At 46.3% G+C, this 17036-nt stretch overlaps 12 non-coding genes across 12 annotated transcripts; all 12 read right to left on the reverse strand.

Annotated features, from left to right (window-relative positions):
- Positions 1-383: 383 nt before the first annotated feature.
- On the reverse strand, positions 384-574 carry LOC141209804 (U2 spliceosomal RNA). The gene has a single exon (XR_012279995.1). It is a non-coding gene; the product is annotated as a U2 spliceosomal RNA (small nuclear RNA).
- Positions 575-1695: 1121 nt separating this feature from the next.
- Positions 1696-1886, reverse strand: LOC141210936 (U2 spliceosomal RNA). The gene has a single exon (XR_012280927.1). It is a non-coding gene; the product is annotated as a U2 spliceosomal RNA (small nuclear RNA).
- Positions 1887-3007: 1121 nt separating this feature from the next.
- Positions 3008-3198, reverse strand: LOC141209816 (U2 spliceosomal RNA). The gene has a single exon (XR_012280006.1). It is a non-coding gene; the product is annotated as a U2 spliceosomal RNA (small nuclear RNA).
- Positions 3199-4321: 1123 nt separating this feature from the next.
- On the reverse strand, positions 4322-4512 carry LOC141210317 (U2 spliceosomal RNA). Its single transcript, XR_012280489.1, has one exon. It is a non-coding gene; the product is annotated as a U2 spliceosomal RNA (small nuclear RNA).
- Positions 4513-5638: 1126 nt separating this feature from the next.
- LOC141209827 (U2 spliceosomal RNA) lies at positions 5639-5829 on the reverse strand. Its single transcript, XR_012280017.1, has one exon. It is a non-coding gene; the product is annotated as a U2 spliceosomal RNA (small nuclear RNA).
- A 1122-nt stretch (positions 5830-6951) lies between these two features.
- On the reverse strand, positions 6952-7142 carry LOC141209838 (U2 spliceosomal RNA). Its single transcript, XR_012280028.1, has one exon. It is a non-coding gene; the product is annotated as a U2 spliceosomal RNA (small nuclear RNA).
- A 1121-nt stretch (positions 7143-8263) lies between these two features.
- On the reverse strand, positions 8264-8454 carry LOC141209850 (U2 spliceosomal RNA). Its single transcript, XR_012280039.1, has one exon. It is a non-coding gene; the product is annotated as a U2 spliceosomal RNA (small nuclear RNA).
- Positions 8455-9575: 1121 nt separating this feature from the next.
- Positions 9576-9766, reverse strand: LOC141209861 (U2 spliceosomal RNA). Its single transcript, XR_012280050.1, has one exon. It is a non-coding gene; the product is annotated as a U2 spliceosomal RNA (small nuclear RNA).
- Positions 9767-10886: 1120 nt separating this feature from the next.
- On the reverse strand, positions 10887-11077 carry LOC141209872 (U2 spliceosomal RNA). The gene has a single exon (XR_012280061.1). It is a non-coding gene; the product is annotated as a U2 spliceosomal RNA (small nuclear RNA).
- Positions 11078-12193: 1116 nt separating this feature from the next.
- On the reverse strand, positions 12194-12384 carry LOC141209896 (U2 spliceosomal RNA). Its single transcript, XR_012280084.1, has one exon. It is a non-coding gene; the product is annotated as a U2 spliceosomal RNA (small nuclear RNA).
- Positions 12385-15111: 2727 nt separating this feature from the next.
- On the reverse strand, positions 15112-15302 carry LOC141209884 (U2 spliceosomal RNA). Its single transcript, XR_012280072.1, has one exon. It is a non-coding gene; the product is annotated as a U2 spliceosomal RNA (small nuclear RNA).
- Positions 15303-16420: 1118 nt separating this feature from the next.
- On the reverse strand, positions 16421-16611 carry LOC141209895 (U2 spliceosomal RNA). Its single transcript, XR_012280083.1, has one exon. It is a non-coding gene; the product is annotated as a U2 spliceosomal RNA (small nuclear RNA).
- Between the last annotated feature and the right edge of the window lie 425 nt (positions 16612-17036).

Genomic DNA, 17036 nt, shown 5'->3' on the forward strand with positions numbered 1-17036 from the left:
GGGCATTTGCTAAATAGATGGTGTGTGTGCAACAATATACTGAAAGGTCAATTATATTGTGCAGCTTATCTCACCACCTGTAGTTATTTAGGTGAAAGCTCCAAAATGCTTGCCTAATATGTCTGTTTATCCAAAAGGAAGTATAGAGGGAGAGCTAGATAGATAGCATTGCATTACATTACATTACATGGCAATGCAATGCACAGTTGCTGAAGTTGAACCAAAATGAGCTTGTCATCTGACTTCTGCAACTTTTAACATGAAAAATCCAATGAGGAGAAGAAAAGCAAAGCCAAAGAGTCCATCCCAAAATCCGACAAACAAGCAAAATGAACAAAAAGCATTGAATTCAATTCTTTCTGATTTTAGAAACTGCATTAAAGAAGGGGTGCACCGGTCCTGGAGATACTGCAATACCAGGTCAATGCGTGGAGTGGACAGAGCAAGCTCTTTTTCCATCTCCCTGTTCTAAAAATCCATTTAATATATGGTCCCCAGATAGGGGACGTATCAGATATTAAACTGATAAGAACAGATACTACACTTGATCTTAGCCAAAAGGCCGAGAAGCGATAACCAGAATTGGTTTCCGACTACGGTGCCACCCAAGGATTCTGAAAAGTCCATTTGTGGAGATGGCCACCTGGACTCCCGTTAAGAAGACATGCTGTCAACCTCTAGATCCCTCACATGCCTGCACTTTTCGGCTTGCTGCTGCTGCAATCCACGCGTTTTAGATCTGCATAACTCCACCTCTTTTAGCACAGTACCCTCAACCCCCGGCTGTTCCCACCCGCCTCAACACCGTTGGAAGGGAGTAGAACCAATTAAGGCGGGGGGGGGGGTGGAACGAGCAGCTGTCTACCCTTAGCAGGAGGGTTGCTGATTAATTACCTCTCCTGCTGCTGCTGCTGCTGGCTGTCCAGCAGCAGACTGAAGGTGGCTGCTGCTGTGCGCAGGTATATAAAGGCTCAGAGCCTATTATGACACGCGCAGCCAGCGTTCCATTGCCACATTCCGTCTACTGCAGGCGGGATACCTGGATGGCTGAATGTCACTGAGAAGCTCACAGAGACCGCCATAAGCAACAGTTTAAAAGAATGCCACAGACTAATCAACCAAACTTTTTGGGTTGGTTTCTCTTTTATAGTCTGCAGGCATTAAATGAAAGAAGTCAGTGTTCCAGCAGAGGGAGACAACGTTTCAGAAAAGGCATTGTAGCAAACCAAAAAAGAAAATTTAAGCGCAGCAGAGTAACCAGCTCACATACCTGTTAGCTCAGGTGAGTTTAAAAGGCTGCTGTTGATAACAAGGGCATTTGCTAAATAGATGGTGTGTGTGCAACAATATACTGAAAGGTCAATTATATTGTGCAGCTTATCTCACCACCTGTAGTTATTTAGGTGAAAGCTCCAAAATGCTTGCCTAATATGTCTGTTTATCCAAAAGGAAGTATAGAGGGAGAGCTAGATAGATAGCATTGCATTACATTACATTACATGGCAATGCAATGCACAGTTGCTGAAGTTGAACCAAAATGAGCTTGTCATCTGGCTTCTGCAACTTTTAACATGAAAAATCCAATGAGGAGAAGAAAAGCAAAGCCAAAGAGTCCATCCCAAAATCCGACAAACAAGCAAAATGAACAAAAAGCATTGAATTCAATTCTTTCTGATTTTAGAAACTGCATTAAAGAAGGGGTGCACCGGTCCTGGAGATACTGCAATACCAGGTCAATGCGTGGAGTGGACAGAGCAAGCTCTTTTTCCATCTCCCTGTTCTAAAAATTCATTTAATATATAGTCCCCAGATAGGGGACGTATCAGATATTAAACTGATAAGAACAGATACTACACTTGATCTTAGCCAAAAGGCCGAGAAGCGATAACCAGAATTGGTTTCCGACTACGGTGCCACCCAAGGATTCTGAAAAGTCCATTTGTGGAGATGGCCACCTGGACTCCCGTTAAGAAGACATGCTGTCAACCTCTAGATCCCTCACATGCCTGCACTTTTCGGCTTTGCTGCTGCTGCAATCCACGCGTTTTAGATCTGCATAACTCCACCTCTTTTAGCACAGTACCCTCAACCCCCGGTTGTTCTCACCCGCCTCAACACCGTTGGAAGGGAGGAGAACCAATTAAGGCGGGGGGGGGGTGGAACGAGCAGCTGTCTACCCTTAGCAGGAGGGTTGCTGATTAATTACCTCTCCTGCTGCTGCTGCTGCTGGCTGTCCAGCAGCAGACTGAAGGTGGCTGCTGCTGTGCGCAGGTATATAAAGGCTCAGAGCCTATTATGACACGCGCAGCCAGCGTTCCATTGCCACATTCCGTCTACTGCAGGCGGGATACCTGGATGGCTGAATGTCACTGAGAAGCTCACAGAGACCGCCATAAGCAACAGTTTAAAAGAATGCCACAGACTAATCAACCAAACTTTTTGGGTTGGTTTCTCTTTTATAGTCTGCAGGCATTAAATGAAAGAAGTCAGTGTTCCAGCAGAGGGAGACAACGTTTCAGAAAAGGCATTGTAGCAAACCAAAAAAGAAATTTTAAGCGCAGCAGAGTAACCAGCTCACATACCTGTTAGCTCAGGTGAGTTTAAAAGGCTGCTGTTGATAACAAGGGCATTTGCTAAATAGATGGTGTGTGTGCAACAATATACTGAAAGGTCAATTATATTGTGCAGCTTATCTCACCACCTGTAGTTATTTAGGTGAAAGCTCCAAAATGCTTGCCTAATATGTCTGTTTATCCAAAAGGAAGTATAGAGGGAGAGCTAGATAGATAGCATTGCATTACATTACATTACATGGCAATGCAATGCACAGTTGCTGAAGTTGAACCAAAATGAGCTTGTCATCTGGCTTCTGCAACTTTTAACATGAAAAATCCAATGAGGAGAAGAAAAGCAAAGCCAAAGAGTCCATCCCAAAATCCGACAAACAAGCAAAATGAACAAAAAGCATTGAATTCAATTCTTTCTGATTTTAGAAACTGCATTAAAGAAGGGGTGCACCGGTCCTGGAGATACTGCAATACCAGGTCAATGCGTGGAGTGGACAGAGCAAGCTCTTTTTCCATCTCCCTGTTCTAAAAATCCATTTAATATATGGTCCCCAGATAGGGGACGTATCAGATATTAAACTGATAAGAACAGATACTACACTTGATCTTAGCCAAAAGGCCGAGAAGCGATAACCAGAATTGGTTTCCGACTACGGTGCCACCCAAGGATTCTGAAAAGTCCATTTGTGGAGATGGCCACCTGGACTCCCGTTAAGAAGACATGCTGTCAACCTCTAGATCCCTCACATGCCTGCACTTTTCGGCTTGCTGCTGCTGCAATCCACGCGTTTTAGATCTGCATAACTCCACCTCTTTTAGCACAGTACCCTCAACCCCCGGCTGTTCCCACCCGCCTCAACACCGTTGGAAGGGAGGAGAACCAATTAAGGCGGGGGGGGGGGGGTGGAACGAGCAGCTGTCTACCCTTAGCAGGAGGGTTGCTGATTAATTACCTCTCCTGCTGCTGCTGCTGCTGGCTGTCCAGCAGCAGACTGAAGGTGGCTGCTGCTGTGCGCAGGTATATAAAGGCTCAGAGCCTATTATGACACGCGCAGCCAGCGTTCCATTGCCACATTCCGTCTACTGCAGGCGGGATACCTGGATGGCTGAATGTCACTGAGAAGCTCACAGAGACCGCCATAAGCAACAGTTTAAAAGAATGCCACAGACTAATCAACCAAACTTTTTGGGTTGGTTTCTCTTTTATAGTCTGCAGGCATTAAATGAAAGAAGTCAGTGTTCCAGCAGAGGGAGACAACGTTTCAGAAAAGGCATTGTAGCAAACCAAAAAAGAAATTTTAAGCGCAGCAGAGTAACCAGCTCACATACCTGTTAGCTCAGGTGAGTTTAAAAGGCTGCTGTTGATAACAAGGGCATTTGCTAAATAGATGGTGTGTGTGCAACAATATACTGAAAGGTCAATTATATTGTGCAGCTTATCTCACCACCTGTAGTTATTTAGGTGAAAGCTCCAAAATGCTTGCCTAATATGTCTGTTTATCCAAAAGGAAGTATAGAGGGAGAGCTAGATAGATAGCATTGCATTACATTACATTACATGGCAATGCAATGCACAGTTGCTGAAGTTGAACCAAAATGAGCTTGTCATCTGGCTTCTGCAACTTTTAACATGAAAAATCCAATGAGGAGAAGAAAAGCAAAGCCAAAGAGTCCATCCCAAAATCCGACAAACAAGCAAAATGAACAAAAAGCATTGAATTCAATTCTTTCTGATTTTAGAAACTGCATTAAAGAAGGGGTGCACCGGTCCTGGAGATACTGCAATACCAGGTCAATGCGTGGAGTGGACAGAGCAAGCTCTTTTTCCATCTCCCTGTTCTAAAAATCCATTTAATATATGGTCTCCAGATAGGGGACGTATCAGATATTAAACTGATAAGAACAGATACTACACTTGATCTTAGCCAAAAGGCCGAGAAGCGATAACCAGAATTGGTTTCCGACTACGGTGCCACCCAAGGATTCTGAAAAGTCCATTTGTGGAGATGGCCACCTGGACTCCCGTTAAGAAGACATGCTGTCAACCTCTAGATCCCTCACATGCCTGCACTTTTCGGCTTGCTGCTGCTGCAATCCACGCGTTTTAGATCTGCATAACTCCACCTCTTTTAGCACAGTACCCTCAACCCCCGGCTGTTCCCACCCGCCTCAACACCGTTGGAAGGGAGGAGAACCAATTAAGGCGGGGGGGGGGGGGGGGTGGAACGAGCAGCTGTCTACCCTTAGCAGGAGGGTTGCTGATTAATTACCTCTCCTGCTGCTGCTGCTGCTGGCTGTCCAGCAGCAGACTGAAGGTGGCTGCTGCTGTGCGCAGGTATATAAAGGCTCAGAGCCTATTATGACACGCGCAGCCAGCGTTCCATTGCCACATTCCGTCTACTGCAGGCGGGATACCTGGATGGCTGAATGTCACTGAGAAGCTCACAGAGACCGCCATAAGCAACAGTTTAAAAGAATGCCACAGACTAATCAACCAAACTTTTTGGGTTGGTTTCTCTTTTATAGTCTGCAGGCATTAAATGAAAGAAGTCAGTGTTCCAGCAGAGGGAGACAACGTTTCAGAAAAGGCATTGTAGCAAACCAAAAAAGAAATTTTAAGCGCAGCAGAGTAACCAGCTCACATACCTGTTAGCTCAGGTGAGTTTAAAAGGCTGCTGTTGATAACAAGGGCATTTGCTAAATAGATGGTGTGTGTGCAACAATATACTGAAAGGTCAATTATATTGTGCAGCTTATCTCACCACCTGTAGTTATTTAGGTGAAAGCTCCAAAATGCTTGCCTAATATGTCTGTTTATCCAAAAGGAAGTATAGAGGGAGAGCTAGATAGATAGCATTGCATTACATTACATTACATGGCAATGCAATGCACAGTTGCTGAAGTTGAACCAAAATGAGCTTGTCATCTGGCTTCTGCAACTTTTAACATGAAAAATCCAATGAGGAGAAGAAAAGCAAAGCCAAAGAGTCCATCCCAAAATCCGACAAACAAGCAAAATGAACAAAAAGCATTGAATTCAATTCTTTCTGATTTTAGAAACTGCATTAAAGAAGGGGTGCACCGGTCCTGGAGATACTGCAATACCAGGTCAATGCGTGGAGTGGACAGAGCAAGCTCTTTTTCCATCTCCCTGTTCTAAAAATCCATTTAATATATGGTCCCCAGATAGGGGACGTATCAGATATTAAACTGATAAGAACAGATACTACACTTGATCTTAGCCAAAAGGCCGAGAAGCGATAACCAGAATTGGTTTCCGACTACGGTGCCACCCAAGGATTCTGAAAAGTCCATTTGTGGAGATGGCCACCTGGACTCCCGTTAAGAAGACATGCTGTCAACCTCTAGATCCCTCACATGCCTGCACTTTACGGCTTGCTGCTGCTGCAATCCACGCGTTTTAGATCTGCATAACTCCACCTCTTTTAGCACAGTACCCTCAACCCCCGGCTGTTCCCACCCGCCTCAACACCGTTGGAAGGGAGGAGAACCAATTAAGGCGGGGGGGGGGGGTGGAACGAGCAGCTGTCTACCCTTAGCAGGAGGGTTGCTGATTAATTACCTCTCCTGCTGCTGCTGCTGCTGGCTGTCCAGCAGCAGACTGAAGGTGGCTGCTGCTGTGCGCAGGTATATAAAGGCTCAGAGCCTATTATGACACGCGCAGCCAGCGTTCCATTGCCACATTCCGTCTACTGCAGGCGGGATACCTGGATGGCTGAATGTCACTGTGAAGCTCACAGAGACCGCCATAAGCAACAGTTTAAAAGAATGCCACAGACTAATCAACCAAACTTTTTGGGTTGGTTTCTCTTTTATAGTCTGCAGGCATTAAATGAAAGAAGTCAGTGTTCCAGCAGAGGGAGACAACGTTTCAGAAAAGGCATTGTAGCAAACCAAAAAAGAAATTTTAAGCGCAGCAGAGTAACCAGCTCACATACCTGTTAGCTCAGGTGAGTTTAAAAGGCTGCTGTTGATAACAAGGGCATTTGCTAAATAGATGGTGTGTGTGCAACAATATACTGAAAGGTCAATTATATTGTGCAGCTTATCTCACCACCTGTAGTTATTTAGGTGAAAGCTCCAAAATGCTTGCCTAATATGTCTGTTTATCCAAAAGGAAGTATAGAGGGAGAGCTAGATAGATAGCATTGCATTACATTACATTACATGGCAATGCAATGCACAGTTGCTGAAGTTGAACCAAAATGAGCTTGTCATCTGGCTTCTGCAACTTTTAACATGAAAAATCCAATGAGGAGAAGAAAAGCAAAGCCAAAGAGTCCATCCCAAAATCCGACAAACAAGCAAAATGAACAAAAAGCATTGAATTCAATTCTTTCTGATTTTAGAAACTGCATTAAAGAAGGGGTGCACCGGTCCTGGAGATACTGCAATACCAGGTCAATGCGTGGAGTGGACAGAGCAAGCTCTTTTTCCATCTCCCTGTTCTAAAAATCCATTTAATATATGGTCCCCAGATAGGGGACGTATCAGATATTAAACTGATAAGAACAGATACTACACTTGATCTTAGCCAAAAGGCCGAGAAGCGATAACCAGAATTGGTTTCCGACTACGGTGCCACCCAAGGATTCTGAAAAGTCCATTTGTGGAGATGGCCACCTGGACTCCCGTTAAGAAGACATGCTGTCAACCTCTAGATCCCTCACATGCCTGCACTTTTCGGCTTGCTGCTGCTGCAATCCACGCGTTTTAGATCTGCATAACTCCACCTCTTTTAGCACAGTACCCTCAACCCCCGGCTGTTCCCACCCGCCTCAACACCGTTGGAAGGGAGGAGAACCAATTAAGGCGGGGGGGGGGGTGGAACGAGCAGCTGTCTACCCTTAGCAGGAGGGTTGCTGATTAATTACCTCTCCTGCTGCTGCTGCTGCTGGCTGTCCAGCAGCAGACTGAAGGTGGCTGCTGCTGTGCGCAGGTATATAAAGGCTCAGAGCCTATTATGACACGCGCAGCCAGCGTTCCATTGCCACATTCCGTCTACTGCAGGCGGGATACCTGGATGGCTGAATGTCACTGAGAAGCTCACAGAGACCGCCATAAGCAACAGTTTAAAAGAATGCCACAGACTAATCAACCAAACTTTTTGGGTTGGTTTCTCTTTTATAGTCTGCAGGCATTAAATGAAAGAAGTCAGTGTTCCAGCAGAGGGAGACAACGTTTCAGAAAAGGCATTGTAGCAAACCAAAAAAGAAAATTTAAGCGCAGCAGAGTAACCAGCTCACATACCTGTTAGCTCAGGTGAGTTTAAAAGGCTGCTGTTGATAACAAGGGCATTTGCTAAATAGATGGTGTGTGTGCAACAATATACTGAAAGGTCAATTATATTGTGCAGCTTATCTCACCACCTGTAGTTATTTAGGTGAAAGCTCCAAAATGCTTGCCTAATATGTCTGTTTATCCAAAAGGAAGTATAGAGGGAGAGCTAGATAGATAGCATTGCATTACATTACATTACATGGCAATGCAATGCACAGTTGCTGAAGTTGAACCAAAATGAGCTTGTCATCTGGCTTCTGCAACTTTTAACATGAAAAATCCAATGAGGAGAAGAAAAGCAAAGCCAAAGAGTCCATCCCAAAATCCGACAAGCAAGCAAAATGAACAAAAAGCATTGAATTCAATTCTTTCTGATTTTAGAAACTGCATTAAAGAAGGGGTGCACCGGTCCTGGAGATACTGCAATACCAGGTCAATGCGTGGAGTGGACAGAGCAAGCTCTTTTTCCATCTCCCTGTTCTAAAAATCCATTTAATATATGGTCCCCAGATAGGGGACGTATCAGATATTAAACTGATAAGAACAGATACTACACTTGATCTTAGCCAAAAGGCCGAGAAGCGATAACCAGAATTGGTTTCCGACTACGGTGCCACCCAAGGATTCTGAAAAGTCCATTTGTGGAGATGGCCACCTGGACTCCCGTTAAGAAGACATGCTGTCAACCTCTAGATCCCTCACATGCCTGCACTTTTCGGCTTGCTGCTGCTGCAATCCACGCGTTTTAGATCTGCATAACTCCACCTCTTTTAGCACAGTACCCTCAACCCCCGGCTGTTCCCACCCGCCTCAACACCGTTGGAAGGGAGGAGAACCAATTAAGGCGGGGGGGGGGGTGGAACGAGCAGCTGTCTACCCTTAGCAGGAGGGTTGCTGATTAATTACCTCTCCTGCTGCTGCTGCTGCTGGCTGTCCAGCAGCAGACTGAAGGTGGCTGCTGCTGTGCGCAGGTATATAAAGGCTCAGAGCCTATTATGACACGCGCAGCCAGCGTTCCATTGCCACATTCCGTCTACTGCAGGCGGGATACCTGGATGGCTGAATGTCACTGAGAAGCTCACAGAGACCGCCATAAGCAACAGTTTAAAAGAATGCCACAGACTAATCAACCAAACTTTTTGGGTTGGGTTCTCTTTTATAGTCTGCAGGCATTAAATGAAAGAAGTCAGTGTTCCAGCAGAGGGAGACAACGTTTCAGAAAAGGCATTGTAGCAAACCAAAAAAGAAAATTTAAGCGCAGCAGAGTAACCAGCTCACATACCTGTTAGCTCAGGTGAGTTTAAAAGGCTGCTGTTGATAACAAGGGCATTTGCTAAATAGATGGTGTGTGTGCAACAATATACTGAAAGGTCAATTATATTGTGCAGCTTATCTCACCACCTGTAGTTATTTAGGTGAAAGCTCCAAAATGCTTGCCTAATATGTCTGTTTATCCAAAAGGAAGTATAGAGGGAGAGCTAGATAGATAGCATTGCATTACATTACATTACATGGCAATGCAATGCACAGTTGCTGAAGTTGAACCAAAATGAGCTTGTCATCTGGCTTCTGCAACTTTTAACATGAAAAATCCAATGAGGAGAAGAAAAGCAAAGCCAAAGAGTCCATCCCAAAATCCGACAAACAAGCAAAATGAACAAAAAGCATTGAATTCAATTCTTTCTGATTTTAGAAACTGCATTAAAGAAGGGGTGCACCGGTCCTGGAGATACTGCAATACCAGGTCAATGCGTGGAGTGGACAGAGCAAGCTCTTTTTCCATCTCCCTGTTCTAAAAATCCATTTAATATATGGTCCCCAGATAGGGGACGTATCAGATATTAAACTGATAAGAACAGATACTACACTTGATCTTAGCCAAAAGGCCGAGAAGCGATAACCAGAATTGGTTTCCGACTACGGTGCCACCCAAGGATTCTGAAAAGTCCATTTGTGGAGATGGCCACCTGGACTCCCGTTAAGAAGACATGCTGTCAACCTCTAGATCCCTCACATGCCTGCACTTTTCGGCTTGCTGCTGCTGCAATCCACGCGTTTTAGATCTGCATAACTCCACCTCTTTTAGCACAGTACCCTCAACCCCCGGCTGTTCCCACCCGCCTCAACACCGTTGGAAGGGAGGAGAACCAATTAAGGCGGGGGGGGGGGTGGAACGAGCAGCTGTCTACCCTTAGCAGGAGGGTTGCTGATTAATTACCTCTCCTGCTGCTGCTGCTGCTGGCTGTCCAGCAGCAGACTGAAGGTGGCTGCTGCTGTACGCAGGTATATAAAGGCTCAGAGCCTATTATGACACGCGCAGCCAGCGTTCCATTGCCACATTCCGTCTACTGCAGGCGGGATACCTGGATGGCTGAATGTCACTGAGAAGCTCACAGAGACCGCCGTAAGCAACAGTTTAAAAGAATGCCACAGACTAATCAACCAAACTTTTTGGGTTGGTTTCTCTTTATAGTCTGCAGGCATTAAATGAAAGAAGTCAGTGTTCCAGCAGAGGGAGACAACGTTTCAGAAAAGGCATTGTAGCAAACCAAAAAAGAAATTTTAAGCGCAGCAGAGTAACCAGCTCACATACCTGTTAGCTCAGGTGAGTTTAAAAGGCTGCTGTTGATAACAAGGGCATTTGCTAAATAGATGGTGTGTGTGCAACAATATACTGAAAGGTCAATTATATTGTGCAGCTTATCTCACCACCTGTAGTTATTTAGGTGAAAGCTCCAAAATGCTTGCCTAATATGTCTGTTTATCCAAAAGGAAGTATAGAGGGAGAGCTAGATAGATAGCATTGCATTACATTACATTACATGGCAATGCAATGCACAGTTGCTGAAGTTGAACCAAAATGAGCTTGTCATCTGGCTTCTGCAACTTTTAACATGAAAAATCCAATGAGGAGAAGAAAAGCAAAGCCAAAGAGTCCATCCCAAAATCCGACAAACAAGCAAAATGAACAAAAAGCATTGAATTCAATTCTTTCTGATTTTAGAAACTGCATTAAAGAAGGGGTGCACCGGTCCTGGAGATACTGCAATACCAGGTCAATGCGTGGAGTGGACAGAGCAAGCTCTTTTTCCATCTCCCTGTTCTAAAAATCCATTTAATATATGGTCCCCAGATAGGGGACGTATCAGATATTAAACTGATAAGAACAGATACTACACTTGATCTTAGCCAAAAGGCCGAGAAGCGATAACCAGAATTGGTTTCCGACTACGGTGCCACCCAAGGATTCTGAAAAGTCCATTTGTGGAGATGGCCACCTGGACTCCCGTTAAGAAGACATGCTGTCAACCTCTAGATCCCTCACATGCCTGCACTTTTCGGCTTGCTGCTGCTGCAATCCACGCGTTTTAGATCTGCATAACTCCACCTCTTTTAGCACAGTACCCTCAACCCCCGGCTGTTCCCACCCGCCTCAACACCGTTGGAAGGGAGGAGAACCAATTAAGGCGGGGGGGGGGTGGAACGAGCAGCTGTCTACCCTTAGCAGGAGGGTTGCTGATTAATTACCTCTCCTGCTGCTGCTGCTGGCTGTCCAGCAGCAGACTGAAGGTGGCTGCTGCTGTGCGCAGGTATATAAAGGCTCAGAGCCTATTATGACACGCGCAGCAAGCGTTCCATTGCCACATTCCGTCTACTGCAGGCGGGATACCTGGATGGCTGAATGTCACTGAGAAGCTCACAGAGACCGCCATAAGCAACAGTTTAAAAGAATGCCACAGACTAATCAACCAAACTTTTTGGGTTGGTTTCTCTTTTATAGTCTGCAGGCATTAAATGAAAGAAGTCAGTGTTCCAGCAGAGGGAGACAACGTTTCAGAAAAGGCATTGTAGCAAACCAAAAAAGAAATTTTAAGCGCAGCAGAGTAACCAGCTCACATACCTGTTAGCTCAGGTGAGTTTAAAAGGCTGCTGTTGATAACAAGGGCATTTGCTAAATAGATGGTGTGTGTGCAACAATATACTGAAAGGTCAATTATATTGTGCAGCTTATCTCACCACCTGTAGTTATTTAGGTGAAAGCTCCAAAATGCTTGCCTAATATGTCTGTTTATCCAAAAGGAAGTATAGAGGGAGAGCTAGATAGATAGCATTGCATTACATTACATTACATGGCAATGCAATGCACAGTTGCTGAAGTTGAACCAAAATGAGCTTGTCATCTGGCTTCTGCAACTTTTAACATGAAAATCCAATGAGGAGAAGAAAAGCAAAGCCAAAGAGTCCATCCCAAAATCCGACAAACAAGCAAAATGAACAAAAAGCATTGAATTCAATTCTTTCTGATTTTAGAAACTGCATTAAAGAAGGGGTGCACCGGTCCTGGAGATACTGCAATACCAGGTCAATGCGTGGAGTGGACAGAGCAAGCTCTTTTCCCATCTCCCTGTTCTAAAAATCCATTTAATATATGGTCCCCAGATAGGGGACGTATCAGATATTAAACTGATAAGAACAGATACTACACTTGATCTTAGCCAAAAGGCCGAGAAGCGATAACCAGAATTGGTTTCCGACTACGGTGCCACCCAAGGATTCTGAAAAGTCCATTTGTGGAGATGGCCACCTGGACTCCCGTTAAGAAGACATGCTGTCAACCTCTAGATCCCTCACATGCCTGCACTTTTCGGCTTGCTGCTGCTGCAATCCACGCGTTTTAGATCTGCATAACTCCACCTCTTTTAGCACAGTACCCTCAACCCCCGGCTGTTCCCACCCGCCTCAACACCGTTGGAAGGGAGGAGAACCAATTAAGGCGGGGGGGGGGTGGAACGAGCAGCTGTCTACCCTTAGCAGGAGGGTTGCTGATTAATTACCTCTCCTGCTGCTGCTGCTGCTGGCTGTCCAGCAGCAGACTGAAGGTGGCTGCTGCTGTGCGCAGGTATATAAAGGCTCAGAGCCTATTATGACACGCGCAGCCAGCGTTCCATTGCCACATTCCGTCTACTGCAGGCGGGATACCTGGATGGCTGAATGTCACTGAGAAGCTCACAGAGACCGCCATAAGCAACAGTTTAAAAGAATGCCACAGACTAATCAACCAAACTTTTTGGGTTGGTTTCTCTTTTATAGTCTGCAGGCATTAAATGAAAGAAGTCAGTGTTCCAGCAGAGGGAGACAACGTTTCAGAAAAGGCATTGTAGCAAACCAAAAAAGAAATTTTAAGCGCAGCAGAGTAACCAGCTCACATACCTGTTAGCTCAGGTGAGTTTAAAAGGCTGCTGTTGATAACAAGGGCATTTGCTAAATAGATGGTGTGTGTGCAACAATATACTGAAAGGTCAATTATATTGTGCAGCTTATCTCACCACCTGTAGTTATTTAGGTGAAAGCTCCAAAATGCTTGCCTAATATGTCTGTTTATCCAAAAGGAAGTATAGAGGGAGAGCTAGATAGATAGCATTGCATTACATTACATTATGTAACATACCTGGCGGCGTCCTTGCATAGTGGTCCATCTCCCACTGTGCAGGAGCGCGCACTTGATCTCCTGTCCAGAATGTCTCTCTGGCTTCCCTCCATGCTGTCTGTTTGTGTCTGTCTCTGCTGCTTAAGGGCGGCGCCCGATCACTTCCTGCTTTTTGTACCTGCTGTGGGTCACACCCCTTGTGCGTCCTCAGCCTATTGCTGTCTGACACTTGGTATATAGCTCAGCAGCTCCCTTCTATCCCTGCCTGAGCATAGTGTTTCCTTCAGTGTGTGCTTGCACTCTGAAGGTGCCAGGTCCCGTCTTTGTTTCCTTGTCTGCCTTTCCTGGAGGCTGTATTTCCAGGCCTGTCTGAACTTAGTCCTGTATGTCTCCTGCTTTGCGGTATCAGCTCCCGTGTCTGAACTGAGTCCTGTATGTCTCCTGCTTTGCGGTATTAGTTCCCGTGTCTGAACTGAGTCCTGTATGTCTCCTGCTTTGCGGTATCAGCTCCCGTGTCTGAACTGTGTCCTGTATGTCTCCTGCTTTATCAGCTCCCGTGTCTGAACTGAGTCCTGTATGTCTCCTGCTTTGCGGTATTTGTTCCCGTGTCTGAACTGAGTCCTTTCTGTGTATCTTGTCTGTCCTGTCTGAACACGCTCCTAGCCTGTTCCTCCCGCCTTCTAGGGGCCGATTACCTAGACCCGCTCCTGTATCTTGTCTGTCCTGTCTGAACACGCTCCTTGCCTGTTCGTCCCGCCTCTCTGGGGGCAGTATTCCCAGACCCGCTCCTGTATCCCGCTGCAGTGTCGGTCTCCTCCGTACACTCAGTTCCAGTCTGAACTCTCTCCTATCCTTTACCTGTTTTGCCTCTATGTCCGTTCCCTTCCTTTTTCTGCAGAGTCTGAACTCGTACCTAACTCCTGCCTGTTGTCTCTGTACTCCCGTTTGTGAGTTTGTGGTCCACTCGCTACTTCACTGCAAGTACCCTGTGGGTGTCTGGCTCTGTCTTTCCCTTCCTGTCTGTTCCGTGTGAACAGAGTCCTGTCCTGCCCTGCTTCTGCCCGCTGCTCCGGCAGTCCTGTCCTGCCCTGCTTCTGCCCGCTGCTCCGGCATTCCTGTCCTGCCCTGCTTCTGCCCGCTGCTCCGGCAGTCCTGTCCTGCCCTGCTTCTGCCCGCTGCTCCGGCAGTCCTGTCCTGCCCTGCCTGTACCCCTCTGCCTGTATTATTCCTGAGTCCCAGTGTGTACTGGGTCCTATCCCGCCTGTGTTCCTACCTGCTAGTGCCTCCCTGTCTGCACTCTTGCTGTGCTTGCCTGTACCCCCCCTGCCTGCATACCAGTCGTGCCTGCCTATACCCACCAGTCTGTGTGCCAGCCTACCAGCCTGTTCCAGTAATCCCTGTGTGGGTCAACCCCCGTGTCCGGAGTTTGACCTGGAGTAGCACCTGGTCCCTCTGCCCGGTTTCTCCCTGGTGCACTGGCGTCGTATGCCGTCGTGCCATCTTGGTCGGATCGGCCAGATACTTAGTCACGCCCCTCCAGGCACTCTCCGGTTCATGGTCCAGTGGAACCACTACAACCGCACACGCCAGTCTGTCCGGGCGTGTGCATAACACATTACATGGCAATGCAATGCACAGTTGCTGAAGTTGAACCAAAATGAGCTTGTCATCTGGCTTCTGCAACTTTTAACATGAAAAATCCAATGAGGAGAAGAAAAGCAAAGCCAAAGAGTCCATCCCAAAATCCGACAAACAAGCAAAATGAACAAAAAGCATTGAATTCAATTCTTTCTGATTTTAGAAACTGCATTAAAGAAGGGGTGCACCGGTCCTGGAGATACTGCAATACCAGGTCAATGCGTGGAGTGGACAGAGCAAGCTCTTTTTCCATCTCCCTGTTCTAAAAATCCATTTAATATATGGTCCCCAGATAGGGGACGTATCAGATATTAAACTGATAAGAACAGATACTACACTTGATCTTAGCCAAAAGGCCGAGAAGCGATAACCAGAATTGGTTTCCGACTACGGTGCCACCCAAGGATTCTGAAAAGTCCATTTGTGGAGATGGCCACCTGGACTCCCGTTAAGAAGACATGCTGTCAACCTCTAGATCCCTCACATGCCTGCACTTTTCGGCTTGCTGCTGCTGCAATCCACGCGTTTTAGATCTGCATAACTCCACCTCTTTTAGCACAGTACCCTCAACCCCCGGCTGTTCCCACCCGCCTCAACACCGTTGGAAGGGAGGAGAACCAATTAAGGCGGGGGGGGGGGTGGAACGAGCAGCTGTCTACCCTTAGCAGGAGGGTTGCTGATTAATTACCTCTCCTGCTGCTGCTGCTGGCTGTCCAGCAGCAGACTGAAGGTGGCTGCTGCTGTGCGCAGGTATATAAAGGCTCAGAGCCTATTATGACACGCACAGCCAGCGTTCCATTGCCACATTCCGTCTACTGCAGGCGGGATACCTGGATGGCTGAATGTCACTGAGAAGCTCACAGAGACCGCCATAAGCAACAGTTTAAAAGAATGCCACAGACTAATCAACCAAACTTTTTGGGTTGGTTTCTCTTTTATAGTCTGCAGGCATTAAATGAAAGAAGTCAGTGTTCCAGCAGAGGGAGACAACGTTTCAGAAAAGGCATTGTAGCAAACCAAAAAAGAAATTTTAAGCGCAGCAGAGTAACCAGCTCACATACCTGTTAGCTCAGGTGAGTTTAAAAGGCTGCTGTTGATAACAAGGGCATTTGCTAAATAGATGGTGTGTGTGCAACAATATACTGAAAGGTCAATTATATTGTGCAGCTTATCTCACCACCTGTAGTTATTTAGGTGAAAGCTCCAAAATGCTTGCCTAATATGTCTGTTTATCCAAAAGGAAGTATAGAGGGAGAGCTAGATAGATAGCATTGCATTACATTACATTACATGGCAATGCAATGCACAGTTGCTGAAGTTGAACCAAAATGAGCTTGTCATCTGGCTTCTGCAACTTTTAACATGAAAAATCCAATGAGGAGAAGAAAAGCAAAGCCAAAGAGTCCATCCCAAAATCCGACAAACAAGCAAAATGAACAAAAAGCATTGAATTCAATTCTTTCTGATTTTAGAAACTGCATTAAAGAAGGGGTGCACCGGTCCTGGAGATACTGCAATACCAGGTCAATGCGTGGAGTGGACAGAGCAAGCTCTTTTTCCATCTCCCTGTTCTAAAAATCCATTTAATATATGGTCCCCAGATAGGGGACGTATCAGATATTAAACTGATAAGAACAGATACTACACTTGATCTTAGCCAAAAGGCCGAGAAGCGATAACCAGAATTGGTTTCCGACTACGGTGCCACCCAAGGATTCTGAAAAGTCCATTTGTGGAGATGGCCACCTGGACTCCCGTTAAGAAGACATGCTGTCAACCTCTAGATCCCTCACATGCCTGCACTTTTCGGCTTGCTGCTGCTGCAATCCACGCGTTTTAGATCTGCATAACTCCACCTCTTTTAGCACAGTACCCTCAACCCCCGGCTGTTCCCACCCGCCTCAACACCGTTGGAAGGGAGGAGAACCAATTAAGGCGGGGGGGGGTGGAACGAGCAGCTGTCTACCCTTAGCAGGAGGGTTGCTGATTAATTACCTCTCCTGCTGCTGCTGCTGCTGGCTGTCCAGCAGCAGACTGAAGGTGGCTGCTGCTGTGCGCAGGTATATAAAGGCTCAGAGCCTATTATGACCCGCGCAGCCAGC

Source organism: Phyllobates terribilis, unplaced genomic scaffold (assembly GCF_046119375.1).
Source record: "Phyllobates terribilis strain yellow unplaced genomic scaffold, ASM4611937v1 Scaffold_169__1_contigs__length_4117513, whole genome shotgun sequence".
Taxonomy (NCBI): Eukaryota; Metazoa; Chordata; class Amphibia; order Anura; family Dendrobatidae; genus Phyllobates; species Phyllobates terribilis.